Raw genomic sequence first — 17400 nt, forward strand, 5'->3', positions numbered from 1 at the left:
ATGCTTCCTGTTGTTGTGAACTGAGAAATGGTCTCTCAGCTAGCTGGACTGTAAACAGGATCTACCCATTCTCAATATTCGGAGCAGGCTCACAGGAAAGGTACACTGTTATCCAGGTGTGAACCTCGCTTTTTGGGGTGTTTTTTATTTGTTTGTTTGTTTGTTCCTGGTCTTAGGCTTGGACCCAGGGCCTGGGCACTGTCTCTGAGCTTTTGTGCTCAAGGTTAGCCCTCTACCACTTGAGATACAGCTCTATTTCTACTTTTTCGGTAGTTAATTGTAGATAAAAGCCTCACAGACTTTCATGCCTGGCTGGCAGTGAACCTCGATTCTCAGATCCCAGTCTCCTAAATAGCTAGAATTATAGGCATGGGCCACCAGTGCCTAGCTTCACCCTCTATATCTTTTTAAGTATAAAATGAGGACAGGAGAGGCACCCATGGTTCATGCTTATATTCCTAACCAGTTGAGAAGCACGGGTTTGAACCGAGGCCAGCCAAAGCAAAAAAGAAAAAAAGAAAAGACCCCTTAGCAACCAATTGCTGTGCATGGTGGTACACACTTGTCATCTTGTTGTAAATGGGATCGTATACACCAGCCTGGGAGAAAAGTGAGACCCTATCTAAAAACCAACCAGAAAAGAGGTGAGTGACACTGTCCAAAAAGAAGTGTACTCTTTAGCTGTCTTAAGGAACTACAACCCCTCTGTATACCACCTTTATGATAACAATTAAAAAAATAAAATCATAACCAGGAAAGGTCACGGTCCTAAGTTTGAGCTGAGCTCCAGCACGGAGTGCGGATGAAGGAGAACAATGGTACCATCTCCTTCAAAGTGTGGGAGAGGTGACTAAATGAGATAATGGAGAAGTGTACTTAGTACATGGTAAGTGATCAATAAAGGTGCCCATTACTGTCTATTTATGACAAGCAACTGTAAGACAATAATTATATACATCCTGTCATTTAATCCCTGGCATCAAGTAATTTGATGTGAATTTCAGATCTACAGAGAAGCTGGGTCTCTATTGGACACCTCCGGATGAAAGGAGACCAGGGAATAGAAGCCTTTGTCAGACTGCAGCAAAAACCTTGCCTCCCTCCTCCTCAGCAGTGGAAGGAGGAGAGAAGAGGTATTAGAAGTTGGCTTAAAAACCACTATCATTTAGGATTTGTCAGAACTAGTTGAAAAGCAGGAAAAGACAAGATAATCTCCAGTGCACCAAAGGACTATAAAAAGAAACTGGATTCTGACCTAAGCAGACAGCTTAAGGCAGTGGACTTTGCCTTGTTCTGTCAGTTCAACCTTATGCAAAAAGTGATAAAATTCACAAAACCAAGCTGAAAAAAGCAACAAGTAGTTGACTTGTGGGGACACTGAAAAGTGAATTTTAAGATTTGTTGGTATGGTTTGCAAAATGAGGGTGTCTTGAGTGCCTTGAAGGATCAAGGGGAGCAAGATATGGGCTGACCTGATAGGGAGGGAGCAGGGATTACCTGGGACAGCTCTTATAAGCTAACTTCCCAGCTGCAGAGCCCTTTTTGTAGACAAAAGCTTAATGAGACTCCAAAATATTTTGAATAAATTCAGTGATAGGTTTAATTTTCACGCTTGCTTCACTTAGGTTTACAAATGAGAGTACAAATATTAACAGGTTTAATACTCATTAAGATATAGACATTTTAAGATATAGACTTTCGGGGCCAGGAGTTTGGCCTCCTGGTAAGAGTGCTTGCCTAGCATGCATGAAGACCCAGTACTACATACATAGAAAAAGCTGCAAGAAGTAGTAATCAGGTGGTAGAGCTCTAGTCTTGAGAAAGCCCAAAGACAGTGCTCAGGCCCCCTGAGTTCAAGCCCCTGGACTGGCAAAACTATATATGGAGAGCAACAGAGACAGAGACAAAGAGAGACAGAGAGAGACACACACACACACAGAGACAGAAAGAGAGAGAGAGTGAGAGAGACTTTCGTTATCTATGTTCCACTAGTGAGGTTTGAACCTCTTGTCTTCCTTAGCTTTTTTTTTTTAAATATGGTAGATACGCTACAATTTGAGTCACAGCTTCACTTCCAGCTTTTTGCTATTTAACTGGAAATAAGGGTTTCTCTGATTTGTCTGCTTATGCTGGCTTTGAATCTGAATCCTTAGATCTCAACCTCCTGAGAATAGCTAGAATTACAGGTGTGAGTTATAAAATTCAAATTCAAAGCCTAAAGATTCTTAGTACTTTGTGGGTGATCACTTTGAAAGCATGAGTGGGGGGAGGGGCATACAACTTGAAGCTAACCAATGCCAGGTACTTTTTCACAGAGGGGCACAAGCTGCTACAGACCATTGAGGATAGCTGAGATCACGTGTAGTGAGGAGGAACAGTGAGCAGAGGGTACCTGTGTCCTCAGCCTAATGACCAGACCAAATGACACAGAGGCATATGAAGAAGTCAACTCTGTCACAAAGGCCACATCAGTGCTGTTCTCCAATTAAAGGGAGACGAGGGCATACCTAGGCAAGGTTGGACTTACAAGGGTGGTGACAAAAGCAAGACCTACAGGCCAGGCTCACCTATCAAGAGGCACAGGAGAGCCAACTGCAGAGCTTCAAGAGGAAAAATAAAGCATGTAGTTTCTTTGTTGGATGGACAGGTATAGGTGTACGAGAAGGAAGAGAATGATGAGGGTTCAGCTGGACAGCAGTGGCTCAAACTATAATCCTAGCTCTTTGGGTAGTTGAGACCTGGAGAACCATGTTTGAGGCCAGCCTGGGCAGAAAAGCTTCAATCAACTCCATCTCCAAAGTAGCCAACAAAAAAACTAGGGATGTGGCTCAAGCAAGGAGTGCAGGCCATGCAAACAAGATAAACAAGTTCAAGGTCCTGAGTTCAAGCCTCACTACTGCCAAGAAAGGAAAAGGAAAAAGAAAGGCTGTGAAAGAAAAGAAAGTGACTCAGGGTTCAGATGGCATAGGAGATGCAAAGAAAGTAGGCGGCCACTGAGAAAAGAACCCTATCTAAAGCTGTATAAAAGTGGGACAGGAAAGGACAGAAGAAACTGAGTAACAGCGAGGCACTTATGGCTCACATCTATAGTCCTAGGTACTCAGGAGGCTGAGATCTGATGATGGTGGTTCAAAAGCCAGAAGTGGAGGTGTGGTTCAAGTAGCAGAGATTCAGCTTTGAGTGGAGAAACTAGGATAGTGCCCAGGCCCTGAGTTCAAAACCCAGTAATGGCAGGCAAGCAGGCACACATACATAAAGACAAAAGAAAAGCAATGGAGTAAGGCAAGTACTGAAAACATGGAGAGGACGTGCAGGAAGGCTGGGGAGAGGGTGGTGATGAGCAGGGAAAGTGGCAGAGAATTTAAAGCAAGTGCAGAAAAAAACAAGCAAGGGATAAACAGTTCAAAGAGTGCTTTGAAGACCTAAATCCACACAAAGATAGAGTACAGCAAACCTTATAATGTAATACAAACAGCTCAAGGAAAAAAAAAAAGAAAGAGGCTGTAGTCTCAGCCTATAGAACTCAGGAAATGAGCATCCGAATTTACTGGATTTATAGTGTTTTGATGTGACTGAGTGCTGAAAAATTATTTGCCAGGAGGAGGGAGGCCATGAGTGCTTGCTGGTAAAGAACATGAAATAACCCTTTTTTTATAGTAATCTGTGTAGGCCAAATGAGCATGGTCATAGTTCCTATATAAACATATGAGGGTGTTACCAGAAAAGCAAAAGTAACTCTGAATCTCGTGTGCACTGCAGCTAAAAGGAAAAGAAGGGTGTGACTTAAAAAACAGGGATGGATTTATCAGACTTTAGGACAGAAAGAATGAGGAAAGACAGGGCTTATGCAGGCTGCATGGTCCTGAGAAAAAAATGAATGCCCTGGGTTTAAATTACAGGTTCAAGTTGTTAATTTCTTACCCTTGGATTCAATGCTGTAGCTAGTTAAAGGGCTACAAAAAGCTGTCTTCTATGTCAGGCATCTTTATCTACATTATTCTATTTAGAGCATAAGACAGCCGTACAAGAAACTATTCTGACACACAGATTGGTAGGCCAGTAAGTGGGAGTGTGAGGGTTCTAGCCCTGGATTGTCAGGTTCCTGCTGGCAACGCCTCTTGGTAGATGGCTTTTTAAGCCTCAAGCCATGAGATAATTCCTCTTCCATCCTTTTAGGCCCTATCTCGGGTGGCCTCTCTAGGTGCTAATAATTTCTCCCTCTTTTGAGGGTATTTGGTCTTAGGGAGATCTTTAGTAGCTTCGGAGAAAAAAATAAATCAGCAGCAGGTAAGCAAGCATAGCTTGAAACAGTAAAAGTAAAAGACAAAAAACAAAAAACTTTGACTACTATGCAAATAAGGCCAAGAAAACACTACTATGCAAATAAGGCCAAGAGAACACTAACACAATGAAAATCAGACTAGAACCCACTTGTAGCCAGGACTGTCATGTACAATCAACCTTTGTGTACAAAATATCCGGCCTAAGGTCATGTACATCCTAAATGGAAAATAAAAATATTTGATTCAACAGTAGAACACTCGCCTAATATATGCAAATCTCTAGCAACACACACACACACACACACACACACACACACACGCACATTTCTGAGTGGAAGCCCCAAATAACTCTATTCAAAAAGCCACAATCTGAGTATGGTGCTATATAACTGTAATTCCAGGTGCTTAATAGGCAGAGACAGGATCATGGTCCCAGGAGAGCCAGGACAAAAGCACAAGAATCTAGCTGAAAAAGAAGCAAAAGCCAAATAAGATGGGGGCATGGCTCTAATGGGTGAGTCCCTACCTAACAAATCTAAAGCCCTGCGTTCAATCTCCAGGACTAAAGAAGAAAAAGAAAAAGGAAAGCCAGAGTGAAATTATTTATAATACCTAGAAACAAACTCAAGTAACTATCCAAATTTCATTTGCAAGTTTTTTCAGGGGGATTAAACACCATAAATGGAGGCAAAGCTATGGTGACTTGGAATTGGAAGATGTGAACAGCATTCCTTGGCCTCTCTTTCAGCTGTGTATGTTACCAAGGGAACACACTAAAGCCCTCGTTTGGATAAACTTATGACCTTGATTTGGCCTTGGGTACCTGAAAATTTTATGGGAAGGTCACTAATAAACAAAGTGTGTAAGTGCTCCACCATCTAGTTAAAAAATAATAACGGCTACTGGTGCTTATACTACATATTTGCTGCAAAACACATTTATTTACCTTTCTTTCTAGTAAAATACACCAAGCAATAAATAAAAGGTCATAAAAAAAAATCCATGGTTTGCTATTAAACTTGATATACTTTTAATGACAAGTTTTAGTGTACTGTTTTTGGATGCTTCAAGTATTATTGAAAACCATCATCCCACGAAAATATGCCTGAGATTAGCGGTAAGGTACAAACACAGAAATCTGTCTCGAGCACAATGTCTGTACTGAGCATTTCAATGTCTCTCCCTGAAAGATCAGATTGCACTTTAAAATGGTCAATATACTTCTAGCAGTGAGTCACTTGTATAAAAATGCCACCATAAAGCACATTAGACTTCAGCGGGGGGGGGGGGGGGTTGTTTTGTTTTGTAAGTTTAAACTGCAGCCTAGTGAATTCAGCTCATCACGTTTCCATCATTAAGTGCTGTGGTAGCAGTCTGGAATTTCACAGACATGTTTTCCTTTCATTTTTGTAAATAACAAACAAACAACAAAAAAACCCTCCTCAAATAGGTATCCCACCACTTCTTGGAGACATAAGCATTATGTAAAGAAAAGTAAGAGGAATAAAGGAAGAATTCTCTTTTGAATCCTTACTCTTTCAATTTAAGCTAGCTCCTTTTTATAGGGGGTTCCCAGCAATTAGCAGGAATCTCACCCTGTGGGTCTCCAGGATCACATGAGGGCAAAGAACAAAGTGCAGATTTGATTTGCTGCCCTCCCCCACTCCTTTCCTTCTCAGCCAATCAGGCTTTATGTGTTCTGGTACCCTCCTGGCCCATCTCATCTCGTTTCCTCTCCGTATAGTCCCCTTAGGGGAAGGATCCTTACTATTAAGGAATCCACTTAAAATTCCTTCAGAATCAATCCAGGTTTGAAAAGGGCTCTGGAATTGAGTGTTTTTGTTGTTTCCTCATTTTAGAAATTCTAGGCAAAGGACAACTTTGCTGAATCATTAGGTCTCTATAAATAAAGTCACAGTAGGTTATAAGCCACCCAAATTTGGCTTACCAGAAGCTTAGATGCACTGCATTATCTCACGCAGACAACTTAGGACAATGCTCTTGGAAGGTCACCACATGAAAGGAAGCACAGCCTGGGATCAGCAGATAGGACATCTGTTGAACCTATGGTTCCATCGGTCACTGACATACTCCATAGAAACCTCTAAAACTCTTGAGGGCCCACTCTTTAAAGAGTCCACATATCTTCCTTTCCCTTTAACCCATTTCAAACAGAGGACACTCTGCCCTGTTCTCAGGAAACTAAGGATGAGTCCACAATCACTTTCAGTCAAATATTTAGAAGTCACTTCCCTGTGGTTTTTCCTCATTGCCCTGGATACACAATCCTTCCTTCCATAGTCTTGCTCTAAAGAAGAGGAAGTGGTGTATCCCTAAGTTTGAGGAGACCTACAAAAAGACAAAATAGTATTATTTGTTTGTGTGATGCTGGAGAATAAACCCAGAGCTCCTGATCTACACCCACAACCTCAAGACAAAATAATTTTTTACTCACCAATCAATGTCATGAAAATAGTCTAAAATCAAAGGCACTCATAACATATTAAGTGCAGGTACACAGGTTCTGCAAGCTCCTTCCAGCCAGTCTTCTATGGGAGATGATAATTAAACAAGTGCTTATCCTTCCTCTTATCCGGAAGCTCTATGGAAGTGCCACAGAAACTATGTGTGACCATTTCTAATTGGTCATAAGAACATTTGGAAAACAGAAATTCAATCTGAGTGCCTAAATCTAGGAACTGCTAAATCACAAACTTAAGACCTCAGTTGTGTAATGAAAAGCTTATTCCATGATAGATAAAATCTCAGAGTCGAAATAACAACAAACACCTATTTTTGTCTTGTATCTGATCATGGATACAGAGTTAGGTCTTTAGTCACTAGGTCAAATGTAGGGGGGAAAAACTGTTTATTTTGCTTCTTTAGGCCACCAGTGCCCACTATTTTAACAATCACATAGGCATCAAAACCATGTGAGTGTTAAAAGGTCGGGTGAAAAAGTGGCTCAAATGATCTGCAGTGCCAGTTGATAGATCAGATATGTAAAACTCCAATGTTGATAATTAGAGAAGAAAGCAACACACCAAAATGACCTCAATCACGTCTAAACACAGTCTGCTGAATAGACTATGAAATAGGGGGCCTGGAGTTTGGTTTACTGGTAGAGTGCTTGCCTAGCATGCACGAAGACCCAGGTTGGACTCCTTGGTACCACATATATAGAAAAAGCCGAAAGTGGTGCTTTGGCTCCAGTGATAGAGTTCTATAGCCTTGCAGAAAGCCCAAGGACAGTATTCAGGCCCTCAGTTCAAAGCCTATGACTGGCAACAAACAAATTACACACAGAAACCAGACACTGGTGGCTCACCTGTAATATTAACAATTCAGGCAGCTGAGATCAGAGGATTGTGATTTGAAGGTAGCCCAGGCAGGAAAGTCTGTGAGACTCTTATTTCCAAAAAAAAAAACTACTCAGAAAAAGCTGTAAGTAGCACTGTGGCTCAAGTAGTAGAGTGCTAGCATTAAGCACTCAGGGGCAGTGCCCAGGACCCGGGGGAAAAAATACACACAGACTCAAGAAGTAGATGGCAAAATTCTTCCTCACAAATGGATTCAGTAACAGTATGGACACTGCTAATATTCTGCAAATGAAGAGGGTGAGTAATCCAGGAAGACAGCTCTCAACAGGAGACAAGAATGCAGACCATAACTGTGCAAGGTGACAATGGCTGTACTTTTCAGCGAGTTATTTACTTTGAGATCTTGGAGGTGGAGGAGTTGGTTACATTTTTTTTTTCTTCCCTATCATTCTTGGACCTTCCAAAAAAAGGAAAAAAATCTCCCAAAGGCTTAAAGACAATCAGGGACTGGGTTGTTGTTGTTTTGTGAGGTGCTGGTATTGAACTCAAGGCCTTGTAAATGTTTTTAGTTGTGATTAAAGCAGTATGAACAGTTTCCAAAACAGGTCAGGTGCTGTTATTTTTTCACAACCACTACCTCAGCTTCTGACATGTACCAAATGCAAGGCAAGAGTCCTCTGCAATTCATATAGTTTGTGGTTATGTTTAAGAGATCTGCATTTAAGCTTTACTAGTTTATCAACAGATGAACTTATAACTTAAATGCTGAGGCTGGGAGATTGGCCTAGTGGTAGAGTGCATTCAAGAAGACCGGATTTCTTTCCTTGGTACCACATATATAGAAACTTGGAAGTGGTGCTGTGGCTCAAGTGGTAGAACTAGCCTTGAGGAAAGCCCAACGACAGTGCTCAGGCCCCGAGTACAGTCACCAGGAATGGCAAAACAACAAAACAAAAAACAGAAAAATGCCAGGTGAGTGGCTCATGCCTACAATCTTAACTACGCAGGAGGCTAAGATCTGAGGATCACGGTTCAAAGCCAGCCCAGGCACTAAAGTCCGTGAGACTCTCGGCTCCAATTAACCACTAGAAAACCGGAAGTGGCACTGTGGCTCAAGGGTAGGGCGGTAGCTTGAGCTGAAGAGCTCAGGGACACTACCCCTGGCTGTAGCCTTGAGCTGAAGAGCTCAGGGAGAGCGCCCAGGCCCAGAATTCAAGGCCTCAGACGAAGAAAGAAAGAAAAAAAAGAATTTTCCCCATATATTTTTTATTGTAATTAATAGAAGGGTTACATTATATTTGCCAGATAGAAGGTGCATTACTTCACATACATTGATACCCTTTCTCATGTCTTGGTCCCCATTTCCCTCCTCCCCACCCCCCCAAAAAATGAATTTAAATGCTTGAAATCCCGTCAAGAATGAAACTCCCAAGACTGAAAGTAAAAGTGGGTATCAAGTTAACCTGAAGTCTCAGTAATTCTACAAGAACAAATTCTGAGAATAACTATATGCATGTGGGTATTAAAATGCTATGGAGATGGCATATCTCACATTTTATAGACAGGGAGGTTGGTCTCTAGACATGGCTCTCCACTGATCTATTTCTACATAAAAGCAGCTGGTTCTACAGCCATGAAGTTGCAGATGATGGAAACTGTTGCACTATAAAATGATCTCTTCCCTTAATACCAAGATACCAAATCAAGTTTGGTAATCACCTTTTCTTCCTGAAAACTTCCTTGTTCTCCAACGAAACTTCTGCTCCCCTTTGAGAATTCCTCGTCTGTTTTTCATGTCATGTTTTTCACTTTAGTGGTAGAGCCTATAAAGAATATTCAGAGGCCACTTGTTGAGAAGCACTAATTGTGGGTGGCCTAAATGGATTTCAACTACATATATATCCAAATGTATGTGTATAAGTCAAAGAGGAAATTAAATCAAGAAATGGCTTAAGAAATGCTTTTACTCAATCTTCTTTTACTTACTATAAAATAATATATAGGCTTAAAATATTTAACACAGACTTTCTAAATTTTTGGTGCGGGGGGGGGGGGGTTCAATCCTGGATTTGGACTCAAGGCTTTGTGCTTGTTAAGATACTCGATGGTTTGAGCCCCCTCCTCATTATATTTGAGATAAGATCTTAAGATTTTGCCTAGGCTGGCCTGGACCAACCTTTTCTATTTATCCATTTTGCCAAAGCTGGGATGGCAGATCTGTGCCATCATACACAATTTTTTCTGTTGATGGGGTCTTGAAATGGCCTGCCATGATCCTTAAATCCTGTCTCTGGACCACCTAAAATGAAAGGAATTGTAATAATTAGAATTCTGTAATTATAGGAGTGAACCTCTCAGGTGCAGCTAAAACAAAGAAAAAGCCAAACTAAGGCGCTGGGAGTTTGGCCTATTGGTAGAGTGCTTGCCTAGCATTCACAAAGACCTGGGTTGGATTCCTTGATACTACATATATAGAAAAAAGCCAGAAGTGGTGCTGTGGCTCAAGTGGTAGAGCTCTAGCCTTGAGAAAGTCCAAGGACAGTTCTCAGGCCCTGAGTTCAGTCCCCAGGACTGGCAAAAAAAAAAAAAAACAAAACAAAAACTAAGCCAGATATCGGTGGCTCACACCTATAATCCTAACTACATAGGAGGCTGAACTCTGAAGATCTCAGTATCAGGACAACCCAGACAGAAAAGTTCATGAGATCCCAATTAGCAACCAAAAAAGCCAAAAGTGGAGCTATGGGCTCAAGTAGTAGAGTGTTAGAGCCTTATGTGAAAAAAGATAGCTCCAGGGCCTGAGTTCATGTTCCAGTACTGGCAAAAAACCAACCAAATAAAGAATATACAAACTGTCTTAAACTATTTATGGAAACAGTTTGTATTTTGTTAAGTCTGCTCTCTCATCAGTTCTTAATCACCTTCAGAAAGCCTAAATCAGATGCTGGTGACTTACACCTATAAGCCTAGCTACTCAAGAAGCTGATATCGGAAAGACTGGGGTTTGAATTCAGCCTGGGCAGAAAAGTCTGTAGAACTCCATCTCCAAAACAACCAGCAAAAAAATCAGGCTGGAGGCATATCTCAAGTGGTAGAGCACTAGCTGAGCAAGCAAACCAAGCAAGTGGAAGGCACTGAAATCAAACCCCAGTACTGCCTAAACAAACCTGAAAAGTGAAAATTGTAGCAAACAGAAAAATAAAGACCAACTAAACACCAGCAAAAATTACAACTATTTTGCTGAGGTCTGAACTTAGGGTCTTGCACTTGAGAAACCAATGAAGTTGTATTCTTTATGGGACTTAACTGGATTCACCACTAAAGTTTAACAAAGAGCCCAGATTTAGTAGATAATAGGGGCATGATTTTTTTTTTTTCCAGAAAGTATGATCTACCCTTGAGTAACTGAACAGTTCTATGTCTATGTTCTTGGCATACTTTATGTTTAATATTTGATCATTAATGTTTACAAGAATCAGGGCCAAGTCTTTTTCCGTTCATGTCAATATCTTCTGTGCCAAACCTCAAGAATATTGGGGATGGTAGCAATAGGTAGAGTTGGATTCAAACTACAGCCAGGGCTCCATTCCTAGGGTCTTATTTTGATGATTCTTATTCTACAACCCTGTCACCTCAGGCACCACACAAATTGAATCATCACTTTTATTGGCCCTGATTCTCCATGTCAGTAGTTGTTTCTTGATTTATCACTTATCATTAAGTATAAACAATGTACAGCAGTTTATAGCTAAGCAGAATATTTTTTAGTATAAGACCACAGTAAAGCCAAAGACATTTTATCTGTGCTACTTGAAGATTCACGGTGGGCCAGAGCTCAAATCAGTAAAGAAAGCAGAGCAGTTGATTCACTCCCATAATCGTAGCTAATCAGGAGCCTGAGAACTGAGAATCATAGGAGCCTGCTGCAGCAGATAAATGACTAATCGCCAATGACCCAGGCAAAAGCTAGAAGTGGAAGTGTAGCCCAAGTGGTAGAGCACCCGCTATGAGCAGAAACTGAGTTTGAGACCCTGAGTTCAAGCTCTAGGACAGGTATAGAAAGTAAGAGAGGAATTATAATTTTCTTCAGTAAAAAGTTTGTTTTGGGGTTGAGGTTGTAGCTCAGTACTAGTATTTGACTAGCATGCTTAAGGCCTTGGGCTCAACCTCTAGCACTACAAAATAAAACAAAATAACATAAAAATATCCTTTTTAAAGAAAAACTCAATACAAAATTAGCAAAAATATTTGTTCTTACTATTTTAATAAGCACATTTTAATGTCTTTTATTTCAACACAAAACAATCTGGAGCTTTTTGGGGGGAAAAGACAACAGAAATTGGCTACAGAAAAACTATTAAATATAAGCATGCATTATTACACACAAGAGGCCCAGGGTCCAGACAACCAGTTTAGTCTAAAACTTTTGGCAATTCACAGTAGTTCCTCTGTTTCTTCTTCCAAGATAATTATAAAGACCCACTCTCTAGCCAAAAGGGCTGTCCTCAATAAGTTATCATTCCAAGTGCACTGCTGAGCAATTATAGTCCCAGTTACTAGGGAGGCTGAGGAAAGAGTCACTTGAGTTGAGGCCAGACTGAGCCATAGAGTAAGACCCTATTCTACACAACAGTGAACCTACCAACAGAAAAGAGAATGAATGGGAACAGTGTAGAAAGAGTAAAGATTCTAGATAACACATGGTACCAATTTCCCATACCTCAAACAACTTTAACAACTATTTAAAAGGATAAAGAGAAATCATCCCCTCGACTGTCTTAAAAGCCTATCAAACTGCATGTTTACTTTGACAAAGTCAGCCACATATGTACAAACAGGAATTGTAAATATTTCAGTTCAGTGAATTTAAAAAACAAAACAAAACACGGGGCCAGGAGTTTGGCCTAGTGGTAGAGTGCTTGCCTAGCATGCACAAAAACCCGGGTTCGATTCCTTGGTACCACATACATAGAAAAAAGCTGGAAGTGGTGCTGAGACTCAAGTGGTGGAGCTCTGGCCTTGAGAAAGTCCAGGACAGTGCTCAGGGACAGCATACAGGCCAAGTTCAAACCTCATGACCCACAAAAAAAAAGCAACAACAACAACAACAACAAAAAAAAACCTTTCAAACCCCATTTCATATGGAAATGGAAAGACTTGGAAAAAATCATATTAAGTGAAGTAAGCCAGACCCAAAGGAACATAGGCTCAATGGTTTCCCTCATTTGTAATAATTAGTACATATCTAGGACTCTCCTAGCAGAGGATTATAACAGCTCAAAACCTAGGTACATAAGACCTTATAGGATGAGAGTAAATGAAAGGATCTCTAGGAAATGGAAACAAGAGCTTTATCTTGAGTGATTGTTGTTCTTAATGTACTATGTTATTTCTCTTCTCTTTTTTTTTTTTTGCCCTTATGGTTAATCTCATTGTTATACTGTATCTGTCTGTGTTACCTGGTATACTGTTTACTTGTTTATTTGAAATAGTAAAGGGGGGGGGACAAGATGATTGGGAGGGGTTGGGGAGAGGGACATGGGGACAAAAACATGAGAGGCTATCAGTGTGTGAGAAGTACTATACCTACGAATTTAACTGTAACCCCACTATATATTATCCACACAATAAAAAGAAAAGCACTCTCAAGCCCTATTGGTATAATCTGACACAAAAATGTTTTCTGAGACTTTCATAAATGCCTTTTCTTTATTGCAAGTCACATTAACTTTTAAATAAGAATATACAGATGGGTATACACCAGTTATCCAAGCACTTGGTATCATAAATTTGAGGTCAGCATAAATGCCACAGTGAGACCATCTCTACAAAAAAAATCCATAAAGCAAGCCAGGCGCAGTGGCTTATGCCTGTAATCCTAGCTACTCAGGAGGCTGAGATCTGAGGATCAAAATGACCTGAGACCCTCATCTCTGATTAACCTCTAGAAAATGGGAAATGGGGCTTGGCTGAAGAGTTAGGGTGGTAGCTTGGAGCGGAAGAGCTCACGGACAAGGCCCAGGCCCAAGAGTAGGGTGGTAGCCTTGAGCTGAATAGCTCAGGGACAGTGCCCAGGCTGAGTTCAAGCCCCAAGACCCACCAAAAAAACAAAAAAACAAAACCATAAAGCAACCAACAGATCAGAATGCAGAAGACTTGGTATTCCTGTTTGTTTTCCAAGAAACCTACCTTCTGTGTATGATAGAACCCCAAACAGAATTCCTATGCTAATTCCAGATGTTGAAGGGCAGCAGTGAAGTGACCAATTACAGGTGTTACTCAGTGCTCTTACATGACACCAAGTGCTGTTTTAGGCAGTAATTTGACTGCCTTGCTGCCTTGCTGTATATTTCATTTGAGTGAGTAGAAAAATGGAACAAAGCAAACAACTATTTTATAAACCAATGGCTTCTAAACTTAAAACAACCACAATAAGCAGAGACAAGGAAGAATGAAAAATCCACAGCCTCTATTGCTTTTGCCAATCAAAAAATGCAAGCCAAAAAATTAAGCACTAACATACAGTACACAAGAGACATTTATTAATATTCTGTTGTATTTACAGTTTTAATATGGCAAACCAAGGTAAATTACCACTTGGGTAGAAAGCACATCATTCTACACTTATAACAAATAGATTTCTGCTAACACATTGTAAAAGCAAGTAATACAGTATGTTAGGGATCATCTCAAAAGTTCCACACTAATTCCTTCTTTACTCCTAGTACCTGATCCACTTAGATTCTAATCATACATAGATCAAGAATTACACTTTATTAAGCTGCATTTATCTTTGTTCTTTCTATTTTATACAACACTTTAAAATTCCTTAGGTATATGTCACAGAACAAAAAGGTACTGCAAAGTTTTGAATACAGATAATGAAAAGAGAATACTTATTTACCAATAAAGAACATATTTTTTTTTATCACTCCTTAAATGTATTTTACACTATGATTTTGACTTCAGGTGCTTACACACAGTACAACTGAATAATTTCTAGATTAACAGTAAATATGGATTATGTGTAGAAATGCAGTCATAACCAAAATCTTAACTTTTGAGAAAACCCCTTTAAAACAGTCAGCTGTATACATATCTTACACTAAAATCTTTAATTCCATTCATTCCAAATTCAGTTTGAAATGGAAAATGAAAAAAAGCAAGATTGCCCCCTACTGACTACAGGGACATGGCTCATGCTACTTAAAACAACTACAAACAATATATAAGGCATTATTAATACATCACAGACTTGATTGCAAGAGCTTTGTCAAACATTAACCACTAATGATTCAATGATTACAGAATTCTGCATTAACTATTAAAATTTTACACCTAGGAACAAATAGAGAGAAATGATCTTCTTCAACAGCACTTTATTTTTTAAAGCAGGTGATTATTTCTCTGTGTTCTGCATCTTGATTCACTTCCTGCAGGTGTCCTCTTGCTTCTTGAGAGGGAATTCATAAACGCAGGAAGGCCCTTGCCAGAAAACATCTGCCAGAAAAGGATATTGAGTAGTGAAATTCTAGTTAGCTTGTTATTTTGGCTAGAGAAGGATGTAGTCACAAAAGAAGACAGGATGTTTGGAGATACGAGAAGTTCATTTTAACATAGTTTTAAGATTACTATACACTGACCTCATAGTACTGAATAAACATTCCATTTTCAGTTCTTAACATTATCAAGGCCTCCAGAAATAGAAAGAATGGGGTCAGAAATTTTGCTCTGTTCTCTCTTCTAACAAAAGAATAGAAGTAGCCATTCTTCACCCTACACTTAACCCTGTAAATTTGAACAGAGCTCCAGTGACAGGTAATTTTCCAAATATACCTGATGCAACTATTTACCAATCAGAAAACACTGCTACTGTTTACCAAACAGATAAGACATGAAGTGGAAGTAAATGGTCTCATATTGTATTTAACAGACCAAAGCAAAGATTAAAAGAAAAAAGCGTAAGCTCAGAGATCCCACAAATACATGTTTTTAGAACAAGTTTTCTTTAAAAGCCAATGTACTTGGAGGGCATATTTCTCTGAAAATAACCAATATATTTAGCCCCTAATTTTAATAGGCATGACTGAAGTACATACTTTCAAACTAATGTCCATACTTTTCCCACAGGGCCTGTAACTCATCCCAGGTGTCTAACAGGCTAAGGCAAGTGCTCGACCACTGACACACATCCTCCTACCCCATACATACATTGCTTTATTAGTTCTCAAAGAAATAACTTTGAGGGCCGGGAGTGTGGTCTAGTGGTAGAGTGTTCGCCTAGCATGCATGAATACCCGAGTTCACATTAAAAAAAAAAAAAGCCACAAGTGATGCTATGGCTCAAGTGGTAGAGCTTTAGCCTTGAGAAAGCTGGCGAAGGAAGGAAGGAAGGAAGGAAGAAAGGAAGGAAGGAAGGAAGGAAGGAAGGAACGAACGAACGAACTTTGAAAAATTACAACTCCCTACCATAATGCTAGAAAGAAACACATATTAACTACTTTACTGAGAAACTACTTGGTGGTTCCCAGCTCCAAGCAGCAATTCCATGCGCTCATCTCTAGTCTCTTAGCTCACTTTTCCATCCTTCTCTGCAAATTACTATAATCAAGAAACTTTTTTTCTACTCCCCCCACCCCCAGTAGGGCTCAAACTATGCCTGAGCATTTTAACTCCAGGACAGTACCACTCCAGTTGTCTGGTAATTAATTGGAGATGAAGAGTCTCAAGTGCTTTACTGCCCAGCCTGGCTTTGAACTACAATCCTCAGATCACAGCCTCCTAAGCAGCTAGGATTACAGGTATGAGCCACCTCCCAGCTTCTATTTTTTTTCTTAAGTCTACTGCATGCATTTTTAAAGGCTGCCAAAATGCAGAGAAGCTATAATACTGGAGAAAATTAATGTATTTTTATAAAGCCCAACATTTTTCTGAATTAAATTGTGTTTTGTAAACTAGTATTACTGATACAAGGATAGCTTTTATTTAGAAAGATATAAGCAATTCAAAGACCTCAGAATGTGCAGAAACACGAGACAGGCTTACTGAGAGCTGTGAAAACAAACAGAAATTAAAAAAAAATCTCTAGACTGCTATCAAATGGGGATTTCTGCAGTGAATCCTAACCCAAGTAATTTCATTTCTATAGTTTCCACCAGTAGAAGAAAACATATGAAGCAATGGCTGGAGTTCGTAAGAACATGCACAAGAATGTAGGTGGCCTCCCTCATTCCTTGCTTCACCAACAGTTCTGAAGATTCTTAACGTCAAGTCTGCTACTGACAGTCATTCCAAATCCCCTAAGAAGACACTCAGGCTACCACAGGTAAAACCTCAATTCAACCCCTTCCCCCCCGCCACCACCCCCAACCCACACATACACCAACTCCACATGAAAGACTGACTGCTAGTGTCTAGGGCCAGGGCACCATCCAGATCCATTTGACTAGAGTGTCACAAAGACACTAGAACTACAAGACAAACACAACTTAGGGACCGTGGATATCTTTTTTAACTGTGATTTTTTCCCCCTAAGGAAAAAGTCCACTAGAAATACCATTTCTACTGTCTTGCTTTTTTTTTTTTTTTTTTTGCCAGTCCTGGGCTTGAGCTCAGGGCCTGAGCACTGTCCTTGGACTTTCTCAAGGCTAGAGCTCTACCACTTGAGCCTCAGCACCACTTCTGGCTTTTTTCTATGTATGTGGTACTGAGGAATCAAACCCGGGTCTTCATATGTGCTAGGCAAGCACTCTACCACTAGGCCCCCTGTCTTGCTATCTTACAATACAGTCCATTAA

The 17400-nt window shown here is 40.1% G+C and overlaps 1 protein-coding gene across 2 annotated transcripts in view; it reads right to left on the reverse strand.

Annotated features, from left to right (window-relative positions):
• Positions 1–8963: 8963 nt before the first annotated feature.
• The window catches only part of Ndfip1 (Nedd4 family interacting protein 1), a 47283-nt gene continuing 38846 nt past the window's right edge, over positions 8964–17400 (reverse strand). The window contains exon 8 of one of the 2 annotated variants that reach the window (XM_090331313.1): positions 8964–9902. The gene's annotated coding sequence lies outside the window, so the exon portion shown is untranslated. Of the gene's footprint in view, positions 9903–14128; positions 15104–17400 lie in introns of those variants that run through there. The other variant, XM_090331312.1, reaches the window with a different exon arrangement.

The sequence above is a fragment of the Megascapheus bottae genome, chromosome 4 (genome assembly GCF_031878675.1).
Source record: "Megascapheus bottae isolate mThoBot1 chromosome 4, mThoBot2.hap1, whole genome shotgun sequence".
NCBI lineage: Eukaryota > Metazoa > Chordata > Mammalia > Rodentia > Geomyidae > Megascapheus > Megascapheus bottae.